The 20,781-nt window shown below is 36.0% G+C and overlaps 1 pseudogene; it reads right to left on the bottom strand.

Annotated features, from left to right (window-relative positions):
* Positions 1 to 433: 433 nt before the first annotated feature.
* LOC110146404 (nuclear receptor coactivator 6 pseudogene) lies at positions 434 to 16,974 on the bottom strand (annotated as a pseudogene).
* Between the last annotated feature and the right edge of the window lie 3,807 nt (positions 16,975 to 20,781).

The following is a 20,781-nucleotide window of genomic DNA, read 5'->3' as shown; positions in this document are numbered from 1 at the left end:
TTAGCCCTTTCTCACCATCATCTTTAAGGATTTGAAGTAGCTGAACTGGAATTCGATCACCTCCACTAGCTTTGTTTGTAGTGAGACTTCCTAAGGCCTACTTAACTTTGCATTCCAGGATGTCTGGCTCTAGATGAGTGATCACAACATCGTGGTTATCTGGGTCATGAAGATCTTTTTTGTATAGTTCTTCTGTGTATTCTTGCCACCTCTTCTTAATATCTTCTGCTTCTGTTAGGTCCATACCATTTCTGTCCTTTATTATGCCCATCTTTGCGTGAAATGGTCCCTTGGTATCTCTAACTTGAAGAGATCTCTAATCTTTCCCATTCTATTGTTTTCCTCTATTTCTTTGCATTGATCACTGAGGAAGTCTTACTTATCACTCCTTGCTATTCTTTGGAATCCTGTTAATACTTGCATCATTATTTATTTAATTTTTTTTTCTAGGATGAAGGCATATATTTAACATGTTTCCTTGTTGAACCATGGGATTCTGACCTGGAAAGCTGATGGACGGCTGAAATCCATGGCTAAGCTGGTTATTTTGAGGTAGCCTTGGTCCCATATGCTGCTAAGTTTGGTTAACTGTTGGAGAGGTTACGAGTCATATCCCTATTGGAAGGGGGCGCGTGAGGATGCAGACTTGTTGTTGAGGTGAGGCTGTACAGGGGGTTTGGGGCCTTAAAGGGCCCTCCTTGCAAGTTCATCTTAGGAGCTGTTAACTGGACTGGGTTGTTCATCTGAGGAAAATTTCTTTGGGCTCCTGAAGCTTGCTGCTGCAAAAGGTATATGGAGGAGGAGAGCGGGAAGTTGTCTGTACGGTGGTTAAAGACGGTCTTGCCTGGAGATGCTGTCACACTGGGCCAGGTGGGGGAGCATTTCCTACCCTTGATTTGCAGTCATTGTGCCAGAGAACTGTAGGCTGGAGGAAGCTGAACAACTCCAGAAGGCAGCTTGTTCCAGCCTAGAGGAACAGGAACTTGCTTTGGGGCAGTAAACTGGAGTTGGATCCCCTATGGCTGCTGCTGCTGATGTTGCTCTGGGGTTCTTGCCTGCATCTGCTGCTGCTGCTACTGCTGGGGAAAAATTAGCTGGGTTTATTTGTCTGTTCACTGGGACAGGCTCTATTGGGTGGTGCAGAGGAACGAAAGATCTTGAGCAATGACTTCACTGCTGAATATGGAGCCCAGAGAAAAGTGGATCAATTGTGTCTGACTAGAAGCAGGACAAACAGTCCTAGGCTGCATTTCTGAATTGAGGCCTGATGCCATCATGGAATATGACACATTTCCACCCTGGGATAGCATAATAGTTGCAGTGTTGGTCATCCTTATTATCATGGAGCACCTGTCATGGGAAATCCCATCTCCTTCATAATTTAATTTCTGCTCCCATGGATCCTTTATTTCTCACATCTTAGCTTTGGTTCTGAGACAAAGCCAGGTTGATAGCACCTTCTGCTTCCATCTGAATGAAAAAAATTCCCAGATCCTGAAGACGCTGATTGTTGCTCTGAGTCAGTATCCATAGCCTCTCCGCTGCTTCCCAGAAGATGTTGAATGCCACATGTAGGGTGTTCCACGACTCTACCTTTCCATACCTTTAGCTTGCTGGATTCCATGTGTAACAAATTGAGTGTATTCTCTAATATTGTGTCCAAGTTCCGTTTGAAGTCTTTATCATCTCTGTTTCCTTTAAAGGCCAAAAAATCCACCTCTGAATCTTCCACTGTTAATGAGCAAAAGGAAATATGTTGTTGCTGTTGTTCAGTGGCTAAGTGGTGTCCTAATCTTTGTGACCCCATGGACTGCAGCATAGCAGACTTCTCTGTCCTTCACTATCTTCTGGAGTTTGCTTAAATTCATGTCCATTGAGTCAATGATGCCATTCAACCGTTTCATCCTCTGTCATCCCCTTCTCCTCCTGTGTTCAGTCTTTCCCAGCACCAGGGTCTTTTCCAGTAAGTCAGTCCTTCACATCGGGTGGCCAAAGTACTGGAGCTTCAGCTTCAGCATCAGTTTCCTTTCAGTGAATGTTCAGGGTTGATTTCCTTTAGGATAGTCTGGTTTAATATCCTTGCTGTCCAATGGACTCTCAAGAGTTTTCTCCAGCACCACAGTACAAAAGCATCGATTTTTCCATGCTCAGCCTTATTTATGGTATGTCTTCTAAATTTGGAAGGCTGTCCAAAACTATGGAGACTATTATTCCAGAAGCATGTGTGTGTGTTATTTGCTCAGCTGTGTCTGACTCTTTGCAATCCCATACTCTGTCCATGGAATTGTCCCAGCAAGAATACTGGAGTGGTTTGCCATTCCCTTCTCCAGGGGATCTTCCCAATCCAGCAACTGAACCCTGGTCTCCTGCATTCCAGACAGATTCTTTACTGCCTAAGCTACCAGAAGCACATGTCCACCATATTCCAGGTGGACAATACAGATAAAAACAACAACAACAACAACAACATATTTTTCTTAATTTTTATCATTTATATAGATCATCTTCTAAATCTACATAATCTTGCATTTTTAGGACTTGTATTTTAAGGTAGCAGCCAATTGCAAACACTGAACTTGGCCCCAGCCCACCAGGGTGGACCTTGAGCAATGCCCTTTAAAGTGGATGCCCTTGGCCCTCTGTGCATCCCTCCATCCATTGGAGTTGACCTTGAGCTATGCCCTTGACAGTGGATGCCCTTTACCCTCAGTGCATACCTCCATCCATCCTTGCTTGCCTCTATCTGTCCAGCCATCAGCACCCAGCTACCCAAAGCCAGACCCATCCGGGACTCAGGGAGCCAGTGAGGAGGGACATGGGCTAGACCAGGCTAGGGAGAAAGTAGGGATAATTTACTTTGTGTCAAAGAATCCTTTTCTTTTCAGAAGTTTTCAATATATCATTGCATGTTTTATTCTAAAAGTTCCATGGTTCCTTGTCTTTGCTAATGTTTAATTCACCTGTAATTGAAATGTCTAAATGGTGTGAGGTAAGAGTTCAATCCTTTTGTATGATTACTCCAGCAGCATTTATTGAACTGTTCATTCTTCCCACAGTGGTCTCAATGTCAGACAAATAAACATTTGTCTCTTTTTCCAACATCTTTATTCTATTACTTCATATCATTTGTTTAACTAAGCATCACTTTTCATGTGTTTTTCCAAGTTAATATTTATCAAGAGATATCAATGGCTACACAGAGAAGATAAATGCAAATCACAGATCTATTCTAGGGCACATATGGATGTGTGCTCAGTTATGTCTGACTTTTTGTGACCGAGGAACTATGCCCACCAGGCTCCTCTGTCCATGGGGTTTCCCCAGGAAGAATACAGGAGTGGGTTGCCATTTCCTTCTCCAGGAGATCTCCTGACCCTTGGATCAAACCTGAATCTCCTGAATTGCAGGTGGATTCTGTACTGCTGAGTCATCTGGAAAGCCCATGCTAGGGCAGATAAACATTTCTTACTTCTCAAATGACGCCCTTTTGAACCCATACCCATTTGAAGACAGTAGGTGAATGTTATCTCCCTTTGAGAGTACAGTGCATTTTCCATACCATCTTTCACTGAGAATTTAACGGCATGGGTTCCATTTTTCGGTAGGTGTTCCAATTATCCTCTTTTCAGGGGGTCCAACAATGTGCCCTGCTTCCTGAGCAACCGCTAAAATAGTTAGTCTCTTAGTTATCAGTGTCTGTATAGATACCAGAGTAGCTTCAAATCTCTGCTGACTTACTTCTGGCTTCTAGTTTCCTTTTTATCTATGACCACTGAGGTTTCTTTTACTTTTTTGAGCAGTACGGAATAACCTGAAGCATGTAAACCAAAACCAAAGAGGAACAAAATCAATCAACCAAACAAATAATGTTTGCTATAATACATTCCCAGGTGGCACTAGTGGTAAAGAACCCAGCTTCTGATGCAAGAGACATATGAGATGCAGGTTCAATCCCTGGGTGGGGAAGATCCCCTGGAGGAGGGCATGGCAACCCACTCCAGTATTCTTGCCTGGAGAACCCCATGGACAGAGGAGCCTGGCGGCCACTGTCCCTAAGGTAATGCAGAGTCAGACACAACTGAAGCAACTTAGCACACACATAATATATTCAGTATTCACGGGTGTTATGTACTGAAATATTTTTTTCAGTGCGTCTTACACACCACAATACTAGAATTGGAAGTCCAGAGAAGAATTTCTAAGATATTTGATATAAAGGACAGCAGAAAAGGAAGAATTGTTGGACAGCATTTTCCAAATAGAGTATATTTTTATTTTTTACAATGGAGTGTGAATCCTTTTAGATAAAGATGAGTTTTCCAGTTCTCAACAGTACCACATTATTCTCATTTTTTAACGCTCTGCATGTCTCTCTTTTGTTATCTCTCTGGTGCCTATAGGCATTAAACTGTGTGATACCCAATTTAAGGATTAATTATTTCTTTTCTACATTTACCCCACTCTTAAGTTTGAAGAGCTTCTACTTGATGATGGAAATAGAAGAAAAATTATAGTAAACCAGACTCTTTTTTTGACTTCTTTGAGATAATAGCACCTGCTTCAAACAGTTTGACCTCTCTTGCTCATTTGCCTTTCTCTGCAAACATTCCCTGAAGTCTCACTTTTCTTATATTCAACATGCTCACAAGTCACAGCTCATTTTGAGCTCAGATCTTCCTGATATGCTCTTTCTAAATTTTTGTCACACTCTTGTATTCTTCCTTGATTGTGGGTGCCTCTTCTAATCTCTTACAATTAAACATGAAATTATTTAACAAATAAAAAAAAGAAAGGAAGGATGTATGGAAAGGAAGAAGGAAGAACATATAGCATCTTGCAAAAGGTCTTTGGGCTTGCTTATGCCACATTTTGAGAAGGGCATGGCAACCCATTCCAGTATTCTTGCCTTGAGAATCCCCATGGAGAGAGGAACTTGGTGGCCTACAGTCTATAGTGTCATAAAGAGTCGGACACTGAGTGACTAAGCACACATGACACATTTTAGTTAATTATCATCTAATTTTCTCTTTTATGTTATTTATGGTTATGTGACTAGAATTTTATTTTTGAGGTGTCAATTCATTTTGAATTATATCCTTGTCTAAAGTTTCTGGTCATCAGATCAAGGTTATACTTTGTCTCTTTCCAGAGAAGTTTATGAGAACTCTCAAGCTATGCTTAGCGTTTCTTTCCTTTATAACCAACACTCCATATAGTCCAGTTACACCTATGTCATAAAATACATTGTTCTCGCTGACAATTTATTTTACTCTTAAGGTTTCAAGTGATTAAATATATCAGAAATTTTTATTTAAACAAAACAGTATTAATAGAAATTATCTGGACCAATGAAATTCTTCAAACTACTTTTTATTCTCTCAGTGGTGGAACTTTTAGAAAATTTTACCTGTTTGATAAGGCTTCCCTCATGGTTCAATGATAAAGAATCCACGTGCAGTGCAGGAGTTGCAAGTTTGATCCCTGGGTTGGGAAGATCCCCTAGAGAAGGAAATGGCTACTCACTCCAGTATTCTTGCCTGGGAAATCCCATGGACAGAGGATTCTGGCAGACTACAGTCCATGAGGTCACAAAAATTGTATAATACTTAACAACTAAACAACAGCAACAACAATGTGTTTGATAAATATCATTACTGAATTGAAATTAATCCAAATTGGGAGATTTGGTCTGAGATATTCTTGACTTACTAAGCATAATATCATAGAACTCTACTGGGTACATATCCAGCTGTGTGTTAATATTAATTAGTGTTCAGAATGATGGCACCACAAACTAGCAGGGCCTTAGTTCAATAAGTAATTTCACTGCAGTGGAGCCATTAATCTGATCTCATGGCATCAGACATTATTATATGAAGATTTCCTATAATAAAGCTTGATGTTTTACAATCATTTTTGACCCAAGATAATCCAGTCTTCTGCCTATCTGGATTTCCTAGGCATTTGAACAAACCACTATCTTATCGTTGTTATTGATGATAATGACATGCACACATACACACATATAATCTGTTTTGAAGTGTGAAAGTCCAGGACAACTGCAGAGCAGTCTTTATAAATTGAATTATCAAGGCAAATTACCTAACATTTCACACTTTCTATTTATCTCTAGTAAAAGACATTTTAAAAACAGTACTTCATATGCATGAATGTCCATCAAAAATATTTTAGTGGTAGCTTTCCTTTTTAAAGTTTGAGGTTGAAAGGCTCATTCTCACCTTTTTTTTTTTATTCCTACCTATTGAGTCTTTATATCATTAGATTTTGATGTTCTGGATAAAAGTCACCTAGTGAGTGTTAGCAATTTGTTTATTATTTTTAATGCCAAAGAGTGAAGCTTTTCACAACTGAGTGGTTGAGTTAAATAAACTATGCTTTTCGTTCAGTAGTTTAGAAAAGTAGTCTAAAACAAAAGAAATTTTTTAAAACTACATATGTTTATTAATAGTCTAGTTTGAGTTCTAGCAAACTCTTTTGAACTAATACTTTTTAACACTTCTTACAAAGCAATATATATCTTGAATTTTCTTGTGTATAACACATTTCACTAAAGAATATATGAACAGCATAACTAAAAAGAAGTGTGAAGTTAAACTTTACTGACAATTCTTTTACACTTTCCGATAAATTCTTGACTGGTAGTTTCCTCTTGGAGGGAACAGTTGCCCAGAGTAACAAATGAAGACCATGGAATAGCTACCCTGGGAAATAGTCATTACCTATTTCTAAAATATCACTTTGAAGCAGGGAAAACCAGAACAGTAAACCCAGTAGCGTGCCTCCTACAGCAGCTGCCACTACTTACTTGCAGGAGTCAGATTTCAGGGTTAGCAGAGAGGCAGAGCCAGCAGGAAGCCTACTCTCAATAATTCTTTCCTGCTGCAGAGTTTCACAACAATAGAACAATTAGAAATCTTTGCTTATTAGATTTTTCCACCATGTTGCACTTTCATTTTCAGCTCAATGTCTTCAAGGAGCCTTCTTTACTTGAGGAGTTATTTCAGACCAAGATGACATTCTCGCAGAAAAGTCTATAGAATACATTCAGGCTATAATTAGAGATTGACTAGGTATTCTTTAAACTCACAAGACATCCTTAGGTTTTATAAATTGATAATTTTGGTTACAATTAGCTAGCTTTACAATTGAAGCTTTAATACCCATATAACTAAAAATATAAACTTTGGGATGCAGACTGTTACCAGTACTGGATGCTCCATGTCAGACTTCTTCCTCCAAAACCTGCCTATCCACATCCATTCACAGACAGAACAATTGGAAGGAGAAAATTTTAAACCAAAAACTGTGAAGGAGGAAGGAATCAACCTAAGAAAGAAGAACATGAACAGGATGGAAGAGTAAAGTACTAAAATGCAAGGATGCTCCATGTCAAAGAAAGGCAAATGTGAAGGCAGATTAGATGATAGTCTTCTTGAAAACTAGGAGTGGAAATAATAGTCATGTGACTGGAATGTCTGATGGACAGAGGACAAATGAGCACTGGTGAATTAAAGACTAGAGCCTCAACACCCCGTGTGCCATGGGAGTATATTTAGAATCTATTTAAAGTGACTGGATAGCTATAAGCTGGTGAGTGACATGACCTGTTGTGTGTTTCTAAAACAGGTCATTCTGGCTTACCTGTGGAAAAGAGAATTTAAGAGGAATAAGACTGGAGACCCAGAGATTGTTTAGGCATTTGGAGTGCCAATGAAAAAAGTGATGCCTGCTATATCAGTAAATAAAGGATGTTACAGTCATCAAGTCATCACATTACAACCCCCTCAGTGATGCGTCCTGACAGAACCCAGGACAGAAATAGGATGCCTGCCGTCAAGTAGTCAACCTCTGCAGCAACTCGCAGTGGTGTATCCTGAAGAGACTGAGGATGTGAAAACACAGGATAGAGGTCCCAGATAGCTAAGGTCATATCAAAACAATGATTTCAATGAGCCTGAACTTTTGCATCTTCCTATACATATATAAGTGCTAAATTCCTTAACTTGAGATATCTGATTTTCTTTAATTAACTGTAATCTTTTGATGCTCTGACAAACTAGTCTTTGTTGCAAAAATTCCCATGTATCCTGGCTTCGCCCTTAGCTCTTCCGAGCAGTCTCTCAGGGCTGAGAGGTTGCATCCTGGGCTTAAGTCCTCATTTTTGTGTACCAAATAAAACATAATTCTCAGCTTTTAAGTTGTGAATTTTTTTCAGTTGAAGTTACTATTCCATTAACAAATCATGTTGGCTATTCTGAAATAATGAGCATAAGATGAAGAGAATTGAAGAAATTTGAGGCTGATTTATGAAGTAGAATTGTGAGTATCGGGTGTAGAGAGAGCAAGAGAAAGATTACAAAACTTACAGCACTTGCTAGTAAGACTCACTGTAACTGGGAAAGGTTAATTCTGACTCCATACTGAATCTGCTTCTGTGACGTTAACTCTTGTTTTGCCAACTTTGTTATATTAGGCATACACAATGGCCTGCCTCAGGGAACCCTTCCCCCCTCTGCCTGACCCTTAAATTAAAGTGCCTTTGTTTAGCTCACAAGGAAATATTCCATTTCACACCACCTGTGAAATATCTCTAAGGAAATTAAACTGACACGGCCACCACTCCCCCCACCTTATATGTGCCATTCTAGGAGCTATCTGCAAGAATAAAATGGTCTTTTTACCTTGTTACTTCACCTCCCCCATCTCTGATCCACAAAAGAACCTGGCATCCAGGCCCCAGCAAGACAGTCTTTTTGAGACATTAGTCTGCCATCTTCTCAGTCATCCAGCTTTCCAAATAAAGTCTTGTTTCTTGCTTCAACATCTTGTCTCTCAGATTTACTGGCCAGCCTATGATGCAGTGAGCAGAGTGAGGTTGGACTTGGTAACAAGAGAAATATAAAAAAAATTACAGCAAATTTTGTTTACACCCACCAATATTGTTGCTGTAACAACATTTTGCTGTAAAAGGCCAATATTAAATATTTTAGTTTTGCAGACCATGTATGACTTTTGTCAGTATTTTTTGTTGTTTTACATTGCTTGCAATTCTTTTAAATATTAAAAATGTTCTTGGATCTCAGACCATCCTAAAATTAGTCAGAACAGAAATTGACCAGCAGAGTATATTTTGTTCACCTCTATTCTAGATACTTTTCATATGTGTTCTCAAGAGCACCTTTCTCTTTACTTAAGTTAGAACTTACCAACATTGTAGTTAAGTGATTTTTAATTTATGCAGATTTTAGTACCTGTTTACATGTTACCTAGCTTCCCCTTCTGCTAATATATGACCATAATATTTTATTAAATCTAGGAAGCTTAAATTGGCGCAACATTGGCAACTAAATTAAAAAATTTATTGGATTTCACTCCTAAGTAGTTTTTTCCTGTGGTTTCAGGATCTAACAACAACAACAACAAAATATTGCTTTTAGTCATTGTCTCCTTTGTCTTTTCTAACCTGTAACATTTTCTCAATATTTATTTTTCATAACTTTGATACTTTTCAAGGACACTGGTCATATTTTTATGTCTTTCAATTTGACTTTTTTTTCTGATGTTTTCTTGTTCTTAGACTGTGCTGATGAATTTTCAAGAAGGATACCACAGAGAAAAAGTTTCCTTCTTCTGACCTCATGTCAGTAAGTATATGACATTAACGTACTTTATTCCCAAGGATGTTAGTCTTAATCACTTGGTTAAGGTAGTGTCTGCCAGGTTTACCCTCTATAAAGTGACTATTCTTCTTTTCCCCTTTCACCCACTTTTTCTTTGGAAGCAACTAACTCTTGATCACCAGCTCTTCCTTAAAGAGGATGGAAATTGCATGTGTTTTCTTTTGACATCAGTGTTGAACCTAAAGGCTTCCCTGATGGTTCAGATGGTAACAAATCTGACTATAATGCGGGAGACCTCAGCTTAATCCCTGGGTTAGGAAGATCCCCTGGAGGAGGGATGCAACCCACTCCAGTATTATTGCCTAGAGAATCCCCATGGACAAAGGAGCCTGGTGGGCTATAGTCCATGGGGTCACAAAGAGTCAGACACAACTGAGTGACTAAGCAGAGCACAACACAGCATTAATCCTAAAGAGTAGGAAACATTTTTTTATCTTGTTTATTTTTATATGCCCAGCATGCTATCAGACACTTGTTAATTAATTTATGTGGAATAATATCTTGGAATATTAGCATTTATTTTCCAAACTATAATATTATAAATATAATAAAATATTTTAAAAGCTTCTATTACTCCTCTTGGGATGACTTATTATTGAGATAGTGCTATTTTAATAAACCATATCAAATGTACCATAGGAAGAGGGAAATTTCATGCAGAACACCTTCAAGCTTTAATATTTGAATCTGAAAATGGAAGCTAAGAGTAGAGTTGAACACATTCAAATAGAAAGTTATTATATATGTGTAGTGGGAATATGGGGGGAAAAGAGCCTTCGGCAAGATTGGGCATTTTATGAGAGCAAGAATCATAGGGAAAATGAAATAAATCATGGTTCATTCTATTAGATAACTTTAGAGGGTTTTTTTTTTTCCCCTAACTATCAGTATGTGACCTAATACCTCCTTTGTTGTGTTTAGTCATTTAAGTCATGTCTGACACTTTTGTGACTCCATGGACTATAGCCTACCAGGCTTCTCTGTCCATGGGATTTTCCAGGCAAAAGTACTGGAGTGGGTTGTCATTTTCTTCTCCAAAATATCTTCCTGATCCAGGGATCAAACTTGCATCTCCTGTGTCTCCTGCTTGACAGGTGGATTCTTTACCACTGAGATATCTGAAAGGTATCTCTCCTTGGTTTTCAGGAAATCCTACCTTTCTCAATAATGATTACACAAAAGTGTATCCTTTAAAGATAAGTTAAGAAATGCTAAATTATGTGTTCAAATAGTTGCTAGGAGAAAGTGACCAAAAATAATAAATAAAGAGATAGATGATTTGTCATTTACAAAATACTAAAAATGCATCCAAACTAACAGGCCAGAAGCCTGAGAACTGATTTATTTCTTTTTGCCACTTCAACTTCCCTATTCAACAATATCACTGAGATGTCAACATAAACATTTAAATCCATTTCACAGCCATAATCATGATGTAGAGTCTTATATCTTCAGCTGCCTTATTGTAACATCTTATGGTGACTGATTTGGTACTGAACATTGAGTAAAGTTACTGCTATCAGACAAAGGTAAATAATGATATACAGGGAGTATTTTCAAGCCAAGGAGAGCCAATTTCTATCTTGAGTCCCAAGTAGAAGTAGAAGTAGGTTTCTCTCAATGTGATTTAGAGTTTTCTTCCACTATACTGTTGCCAGAGTAGATATAAATTTGTATAGTAAAGAGAACTGAGGAACAAAAATAATCCAGACATATGACATTAAAATTGTATTTATGGGGAAAAAATATCAATATTTGTTAAGCAAAGTAGGCCAATGACTTCTGCTGATTATATGCAGAATTAAAAGAGTGCTTAGAAATTAATCTTTAGAAATGCCCTTAATTAAAAGACTTAAGCATAAGTTATTACGCATCTATTTTTGTCACTGACTTTACTTCGGAAGCTTAACATGTACTATTTCCTACAACTTTGCAAAACTTTAGGAAACTAGTTATTACCCTTTTTGTGTTAGTCTCTCAGTTGTGTCCAACTCTTTGCTATCCATGGACTGTAGCCCACAAGGCTCCTCTGTCCATGAAATTCTCCAGACCAGAATACTGGAGTGGGTTGCCATTTCCTTCTCCAATTACCCTTTTACTCGAATGAAAAATAAGAAGTGAAGTAATTTGCTTAAGGTCTCACAACTGGCACGTTCTAGAGTTAGAATTTGCAGCTAAGCTTACAAAGCTATACATTTATCTTACAGCACTTCTCATAAAATGAGACAAGGCTCAAATCCATACACTTTATAGAATTTTGCCTTATCAAGACTTATATTGAATGAATACACTTTAGTCATTGACATTTTAATATCTTTAAATGTCTCCAAAATTAGTGAGTCTTGTACAGTGTTACCTGATTTGTCCCAAATAACAAATGCCATCACATCTCTTTCCTCTTTGAAAACTTTTCATTAACTGTAGCACATCTACAGTTTCAACTCTGGGCATTTACACTCTTTCATGATGTGGCTTCATGTACTCTTCAGGTTGTTCCTGTGTCATGATGTAGCCACATTTAATTTCTCATACTTCCTCATCACAGTATCCTTTCATAACTCTGTGGGTTGCACATGATGCAAAGTTTTTGTTCTTAAAACTTTCTATTTTAACCTAGGGGTGGATTGGGGGAGGGGAGAAAGGTTCAAGAGGGAGGTGATTTGTGTATAATTATGGCTGATTTGCTCAGCCACCTCCTGAGGTTAACCTCAAGCTTGGTCTTACAAGCAGATACTATCAGAGACTCTATGTACCACTCCACCTATGTTTTCTTCTCCCTAAGAGGCTCAGAATCTGTTACAACCAAAAAGTGAACTAGCTCTGTGTTAACACAGTGGGTGATGAGTTTGAACTTGAGACATTACAATAGCATCTTTTCAGTTTCTCAGTGAAAGCTTCTGAGAAAACAGTTAACCAGAAAAATAGATGGAAGATGAGCAATGAAGATTTACATAGAGGAAAAAAAGAAACTCACAGTTAAATTCCTTCAAATGAAAACTGTGACAAGACAGAATCAAATACCAGACCATACTGCAATGTTTCAGAAACCTCATCCTTTCAGAGTATCAGGGAACTGATTAAGGGAAGAGCTGGGGGAAGTTCTTAAGCCAATTGCTATGAAAAGAGCATAAAGTAATCTGAAGTAGTTGGATATTTACAGGAAAGGGCTATAAGCAAAACAATGATAATTTAAAATGGAATAATATTAAAGACCAAATTCTCAGGACTCAATTTATAAAATCTAGAACTCAATAAGCAGAGAAACCATTATACTGCAAAAGCTAGAAACATAGGCAACTCTTCCCACACATGTTTGCCTTCTAACTAGGAGGTAAAAGAAGAAAGTAAAACAGGTATCACAGAATAATTAGGAAACAAATTAACAAAGGCTCTAAAAAACATAACCTGGACAAGAGGTCTAAATATGCACATTCATAACATTAAATACCTTTATGATTATTAGGCAAAAATTAATGTTAAGTAAGCCTTTAAACATAACAGAAGTTAATTTGCTCACAGGGAGTGATGATGCATTTGGAAAGCTTTTCTTCAATATATCCAGTTTTGCAATCAACACTAAGCAAATTGTACTTGTGTTTGTTTGCACCAGATTTCTGGATCTGATAAGTACACAAGCACAAGGTCAGCATCTTCAGAATGCTTACACTTAGGGAAGGAGGAGAATATAAAATTCTTTGTGAAGACGTAAAAGTCAAGCCTCTCACGTCTGTGTTTAGCAGAGTTCCTGAAATAACTATATGTTAGACAAGAGCATCGAAAAATAAAATTATTTAAGAGAAACATAAAAGACTTATTGAGAAAAGCATGGAGGAAGAGATAAACAGTTTACTGAAAATCTTCTCCACTGCACTGAAATGGTATCACCATTCCACATCAAAAGACTATGTTTGCATTTGATTCTGAGTTTCTATTTTATTCCATTGCTCTATTTGTCTATCCTTGCACTAATATGCTGTTTCATATTATGACTCTAAAATTATCCTTGGTATCCAGTAGATGCCTCCATCTTTATTGTCAGCTTGTGTTGGATATTTTCCCTATATGTCTCCAGAAGTGTCAAACAAGCTTATGAATTCACACCTTCACCCTCCCAACACCCCCTCCCCAAAACTCTCAAGATTCTGAGTAATTTTTATTGCTATTGCATTCAATTTATAGATTTAGGGCTTATCTTTATAACTTTCACTCTTATGTATCTATAATGACCTTTTAGTAATTTCAACTTTCTTTAATTTCTCTCAGTAGCGACAGCAGCAGCAGTACTAACTAATGTTCTGAGGAGATATTGAATGTCTTTTATAAAACTTATTTTTCTGTATTGGGCACATTTTTATGTTATTATAAATGATATCATATAAGCCTTCACATTCTATTTTTATCACTAATGTATGTAAATATATGATTTCTGTGTACAGGTCTTGAATCTAGAAACCTTTAACAATTTTCAACCAATTATTTTGGAGTGCCCATGTACACAATATGTCATTTATTTTAAAAGGGAATGTTTTTTCCTTCTTTTCTATTGTACATTCATTTAATTTTTTCCTTGCTTGTGGCACTGGGAAGAATTCCTGTGTCCCATTCCTATTCACAAGTAGAAAGATTTAATATAAACTATTAAATGAAATCTTTGCAGAATTTTGAATATACTCTTATTCAGATAAAGGCACTTTCCTTTTAATCAAATTTTCTAAGCATTCTAACATGAATAATCATGGATTTCAGCTCCATCCCCTGGAGAGGGCAGTATTTACTTACATTTTATTTAATTCTTCCATGAGGAGGATTTGTCCCTTCTCCCCCATTGATTTACTTGCTCAATCACTCATTTGTATCAGTATGGATTCATTTTTATTTGTTTTATACATTGGTTTTTAACCAGTATCACACTATGAAATTTATTACTAAAATTTTTACAGCTTTGACCATCAGTAGCTCTTTCAATTTGACTTCTGGATTCTTTTGATATTTCCACCCCCTTAGCTTTTTGAAGAATTATTTGCTTTCTGGAACGAAAAAGTTCTCCAGCCTCATTGGGTACATTACCTGATCTGGCCTTACCATCAGCCATTTCTATAAGGATCCCTTGTTCTTTTCATTGAGTAATGACATTTAAAAACCACAGAACCACTACAATACTGTAAAGTAATTAGCCTCCAACTAATAAAAATAAATGAAAAAAAAAAATAAAAACCACAGAACTAGGTACCAGGTGTGCTCTTAGCTATTGAATTATTATTGCTTCTAGAGTCTTTTACCAAATTATCTAGGATGTATATGCATGTAACATGAGTTTGAGCAAGCTCCAGGAGTTTGTGAAGCACAGGGAAACCTGGCTTGCTGCAGTCCATGGGGTCTCAAAGAGTCGGTCACAACTGAGTGACTGAACAAAAACAACAAGCATATGTACACACACGTCTATTATTATTTCTGTATCTATCCATCTGTACCTATGGATAAAGCTAAGTTCATAATGATGTCTCCTACTCCACTTCAGTACCATTTCATTCTAGTGTTTTTCTCTTATATTTCTATATTTACCCTGTCCCACACTAAGAAATTTGACCTCACAATCCACTATTCACTTATATACTTGGTTAACCTGTATAGACATAAAGCAGATTCAGAATTGTTATACTGTACCTCAGTATGGCACACAAGTACCAACCAGAGTACAGTGTTTATCATGGTTAAATTTCTCTTTAACTTTACAGTTTTCAGTCTAAATACTGTCTTTCAGTGTTAATTAGATCAGGTTCTTTTTTGTTCTCCATTCCCTGCAGTAAGAGTATGTAATAAAGTTTTTATTCAGTTAGATTCATCTATCCCAGTCTGTATTACATTCTAGGATGACAGGTCCATGAAGAGTTTTTTATTTACATACTTTGCAACTCATCCTTTGTGATATGCAACTTTATGGGCTCTGATAAATGCATAAAGCCATGTATCCACCACTCTAGTACCATTCAAAACAGTTCCATTATGTTAAAAATGTGGATCCTATCATAAGTCAGCCACCACCTCCTCAACCACTGACAAACATTTCTGCTTTCCATTTCTTAGCTTTGGTTTCTTAGAATGCTATATGATTAGAAGAATATAATATGTAGTCTTCTGAGTCTGCATTCTTCCACTCAACAAAATACATTTCATCCATGTGTTCCAAAACTGCGCCTGAAAATACCCAAATGAGTCTGAGATATCTTCATGAAGAAAGAATGATTTCAAAAAAGGCTGGGATAGCATTTTAAAAATATTAAGAGATTATCCTGAAGAAAGACCAAAAATGAAAAGCTGAATATTAAGTAAATATTTATCATTAATTAGAACCAACAAAGTTTATAAGCAAGCATAGATCACTAATAATCAAAAATGATTAATAATTTAAAATGAATCCCTGGTAGCTCAGCTGGTAAAGAACCCACCTGCCAATGCAGAAGACATGAGACATGGGTTCAGTCTCTGGGTCAGGAAGATTGCCTGGTGTAGGAAATGGTAACCCACTGCAGTATTCTTGCCTGGGAAAATCCCATGGACAGAGAAGTCTGGCAGGGTACCATTAATGGGATCACAAATAGTCAGACATGATGGAGTGTGCATGCACAGACTTAAGTCATGCTGGCCAATAAATAGACAGAAAGGTAGTTATGCTAACTCTTTGCCAAAAAGTGAATTAATTAAATTTAAATAAAATAATTTGTTTAATTCACATACCTCATTTTTTTTTTTTTTTGAGTGCTTAATCGCTCAGTCGTGTTCAACTCTTTGTGACACCCTGGACTGTAACCTACCAGTTTCCTTTGTTCATGGGATTTCCCAGGCAAGAATCCTGGAGCAGGTTGCCATTTCCAACTCCAGGGGATCTTCCCTGACCCAGTGATCGAACCCATGTCTCCTATGTCTCCTGCATTGCAGATGGATTCTTTACCCATTGAACCATCGGGGAAGCACAGTATACCTCATATTTCCCAGTAAATTGTTCAAAACACTTGCTATAGTAATAATAGTAAATTTGAGTTTCTGTCATTTTGTCTGAAACATGTAGACCTACTCAGTTCTCATAGAGTTAGCTTTTCCTAATGAGTTCAGAATCAAACAGTCACAACCTCAAGAATGATTATATTCAAAAGGTACTTTATTTAGAAAATAAAAAGAACACACCTTGAGCAAACGTCAGAAGGGCTGGCACTGGGGTTAATCTCACCCCTGTTGGTGGTGTCAGCATCCGTGTGTCTTTGTGACAGGTTTTCATGTTCGTAAGAAGCTTTTACCTCTGCTTAAATTTTTGCTGTGTAGTTTCTTCCTTTAGAAAATCATTTTCATAAGTCTCCATATTGTCTATGAAAGTAATTAATATCACTTTCAAATTTTTACCTTGTATTTTTCTTTATTCTTCCTCTTTTTAATCTTTGCATTAATCCAACCAGAGATCATTTTTGCTTACCACTCAAACATTATTTTCAAGAAAAATAAGATAAGTGTAAAGGCAAATTAAAGAATGAAGTCCAAAAGAAACATTAATAACATAGGGAAAAAATAAGAGGTAAATTATTAATTTAGTGCTACAGCTGAAATATAAAAGCCTTTAAAAATTGACATCCACATAATAGACAAATAGATCAAGAAATGAAAACACACACACACACACACACACACATACACAAAAACAAGATAGCTAATAGTGAATTATCTGAAAACTCAAAGGACATAAAAATAATTTCCTTCACCATTAAGTCATTAATTATGCCTCAGTAAGAGATAGAAAACTTAAATCTATTCAATGACCTTGAAGAATTTGAATTTTATAAACATAGGAATCCTCCATATGCAACAGGCCCATATTGATTCACAGGTGAGTTACTTTCAACTATTAAAAACTATTTAAACTATTAAGAAACTAATAAATATTATTATTTACCCCTTAAGAAAGAATGCTTTTACATTTTTAAACAGTCTAAAATATACAAGAATACATCATAATGATTGCAAAAGAAAATTTTACACATATCATTTTTTGAATATTAATATAAAAAATCATAAAGATATGAAACTCAAATAAATATACATAATTTATAGTGATGTTTGTTTTGTAAAGCAAGAATGGAATTTGATGAAGTCTATGAGTATAATTCCGCTTACCAGGTGGCTCAGTGGTAAATAATCTGCCCACCAATGCAGGATACTCAGGAGAAGCACATTCAATCCTTGGGTCAGGAAGATCCCCAGAGGAGGAAATGGAAACCCACTCCAGTATTCTTGCCTGGAGAATCTCATGGACAGAGGAGCCTGGTGGACTGAGTGCATGCACACACACACACATACACACATAGAGATAAATATAATTCAAAATTGAAAAGAAGTTTCCTTCACAAAAACTAAACTTGTAATATACAATAAGTATTCTTTTAAGCAATATTTATTTATGTCACTATAGGCAGGTATTTCTTAAATGTGATCTTAAATTAACATCAAAATTGGGTTTAATTGTGGACATGAAAATCACTACTATCAATATTAGGAAGAAAAAACTTTCCTGACTTCAATATATCTAGTTAACATTCTCTGGCAGTGACTGACTTAAATAGGAAGGAACAAATTGATGACTTGTTCCATTAATGTCTTTAGAACCACTTGTTCATTTACTTAAAGAAAGTTAATCTGGTTTCTGGTTTTATTCTATAATTAAATTGAAGCTAAGATGAAGAAATGGTCCAAACTAAAAGAGAGAAAATAACAAATAAATGAGATTTTAGTGATTTGATTTTTAAAATATTTTATAAATAGCAAATAAGCAGAAGAAAATATGTCAAAACTTTTAAATAAAGAAATGGGATTTAAAATAAGTGACATGACATCATCAACTATGCCTTAAAAAGAGATAGAAACTCAAACCTATTAAATATCCTTGAAGAATTCGAATTTTCTAAACACAAGAATCCTTCATATGCAACAGGCCCATATTGATTCATAGGTGTTACTTTCAACTATTAAGATACCAATAAATTCCATTTTATTTACCCCACCAGAAAGGGAAATTTCTTATTTTTATGCCAACATAAAATATATAAAGTGCATCACAATAATTTCAAAAAGAAGAATGTTTACAAATATCATTTATTGAGTATTAATGTAACGACTTCCCTGGCGGCTCAGATGGTAAAGCGTCTGTCTACAATTCGGGAGACCTGGGTTCGATCCCTGGGTTGGGAAGATTCCCGGAAGAAGGAAATGGCAACCAACTCCAGTGCTCTTGCTTAGAAAATCCCATGGACAGAGGAGCCTGGTGTCCATGGGGTCGCAAAGAGTCAGACATGACTGAGCGACTTCGTTTTCACTTTTTCAATATAACATCTGACAAAGACTGGAAATTGAAATCAAATGCACGTTAATTTACTGTGATGTCTATTTTGCCAATACAAGAATAGAATCTGATTGTCTATTAATACAATTCAAAATTAAAAATAAATTTTTCTTAACATAAACAATATATAACAGGTTTTCTTTTTGTTAAAAAATAGTATTTTATGTAGATATAGGCAGATATTTCTTTTTTTTAGCTTTTCATTTATCCTTATTTTATTACTTTATAACTATATTATAACTTTTTTAAAAAATGTGCTTTGGACTCAATTGTATTTTGTTTTGTTTTTAATATAAATTTATTTACTTTAATTGGAGGGTAATTACTTTATGAAACTGGAGCCTATTATACAGAGTGAAGTAAGCCAGAAAGAAAAAACACCAATACAGCATACTAATGCATATATATGGAATTTAGAAAGATGGTAATGATAACCCTATATGCAAGACAGCAAAAGAGACACAGATGTAGAGAACAGTCTTTTGGACTCTGTGGGAGAGGGCGAGAGTGGGATGATCTGGGAGAATGGCACTGAAACATGTATACTTTCTAATTAAGAAAAGTTAGCTAGCAAATAATGTGATTTATTAATAAATACTATGAATACAATATTTTTATTGATGCATATAGAGAATCTGGAAGAAAATAAATAAATGCAAGGATTTTAACAACTGTACAAGGTAGAATTGGAGATGTGGCAAAGAAGTGGAATTTTCTTTTTGCCTTTAGAAGTGATCAGATGATTACTCAAGGAAAATTACTATAGGATATATTTATAGGACATATTGAAAAATGGGACACTTCAGATGGTGAAGAAGTCTGTGGAAAACAACTATATAAAGAAGGGAGAAAGCATGAAACATACAATTTTAATTCATATTAAGAGCATACTTAGCAGTCTGTTTTAAAAGTAAAAGTTTTGGTTTTATTTCAGTGCCCACATTCGATTTATTTTGACACACTTTTTATTACCCCAGAATAATGAGCAAAAAAAGAAGTTGGTTTTTAAAACGCCTAGATCTTCATTTTTATTTGAGTTTGTAGGCATCTATATTGGGGAAAAAATAATAACCTAGCCATTATTAATAACTTATCTCATTAGCTACAAAACCTAGGAAAAGAATCTCAAGTAAATTTACATTGGCCAATATATATATATATATATATATATATATTTTTTTTTTTTTTTCTTCCCAGAACTTTTTAAAAGTACAGCCTTTGCTGCTTTTTGCAGAACTCTGTCAGCCATATAACTCTTGGGTATAGTTTACAACTAAACATTCTTCTTTTCATTTGTAAATATGAATAATAGTCCTCTACACCTGGTACCATGAGAATCATAGAAACAAAGAAAAACAAAACATGGGAAACTTTCTCCCCAGATAGAAAGTAGCAACTAATTCAATCACATTTCAGTCATTTATTTTTTTCTCAAGGTCCAAAGTCACAATGGTCACTTTTTTCTTTTTCTCATTCATTTAAATATTAAATAACAAACAAAACTTAATACTCTTACCCTAAAGTACTCTTACTGACAAATCAGTTTTGGATGATCATCAATAAGTTTAGAAAGTTTTTATTAAGCCATTAAAATGATGTGATTTGTGGGAGGAAAAAAAGCCCCTGATTGTCATTCATGTCAACTACATCTGTTCAGCTCTCTTCTTCCTGTTGGGGCTGAAAAGGCAGGTGAGCCCT

Source organism: Odocoileus virginianus, chromosome 2 (genome assembly GCF_023699985.2).
Source record: "Odocoileus virginianus isolate 20LAN1187 ecotype Illinois chromosome 2, Ovbor_1.2, whole genome shotgun sequence".
Lineage (NCBI taxonomy): Eukaryota > Metazoa > Chordata > Mammalia > Artiodactyla > Cervidae > Odocoileus > Odocoileus virginianus.
Note: the sequence above shows the minus strand (reverse complement) of the source record. Positions and strands in the feature narration are given on the sequence as shown.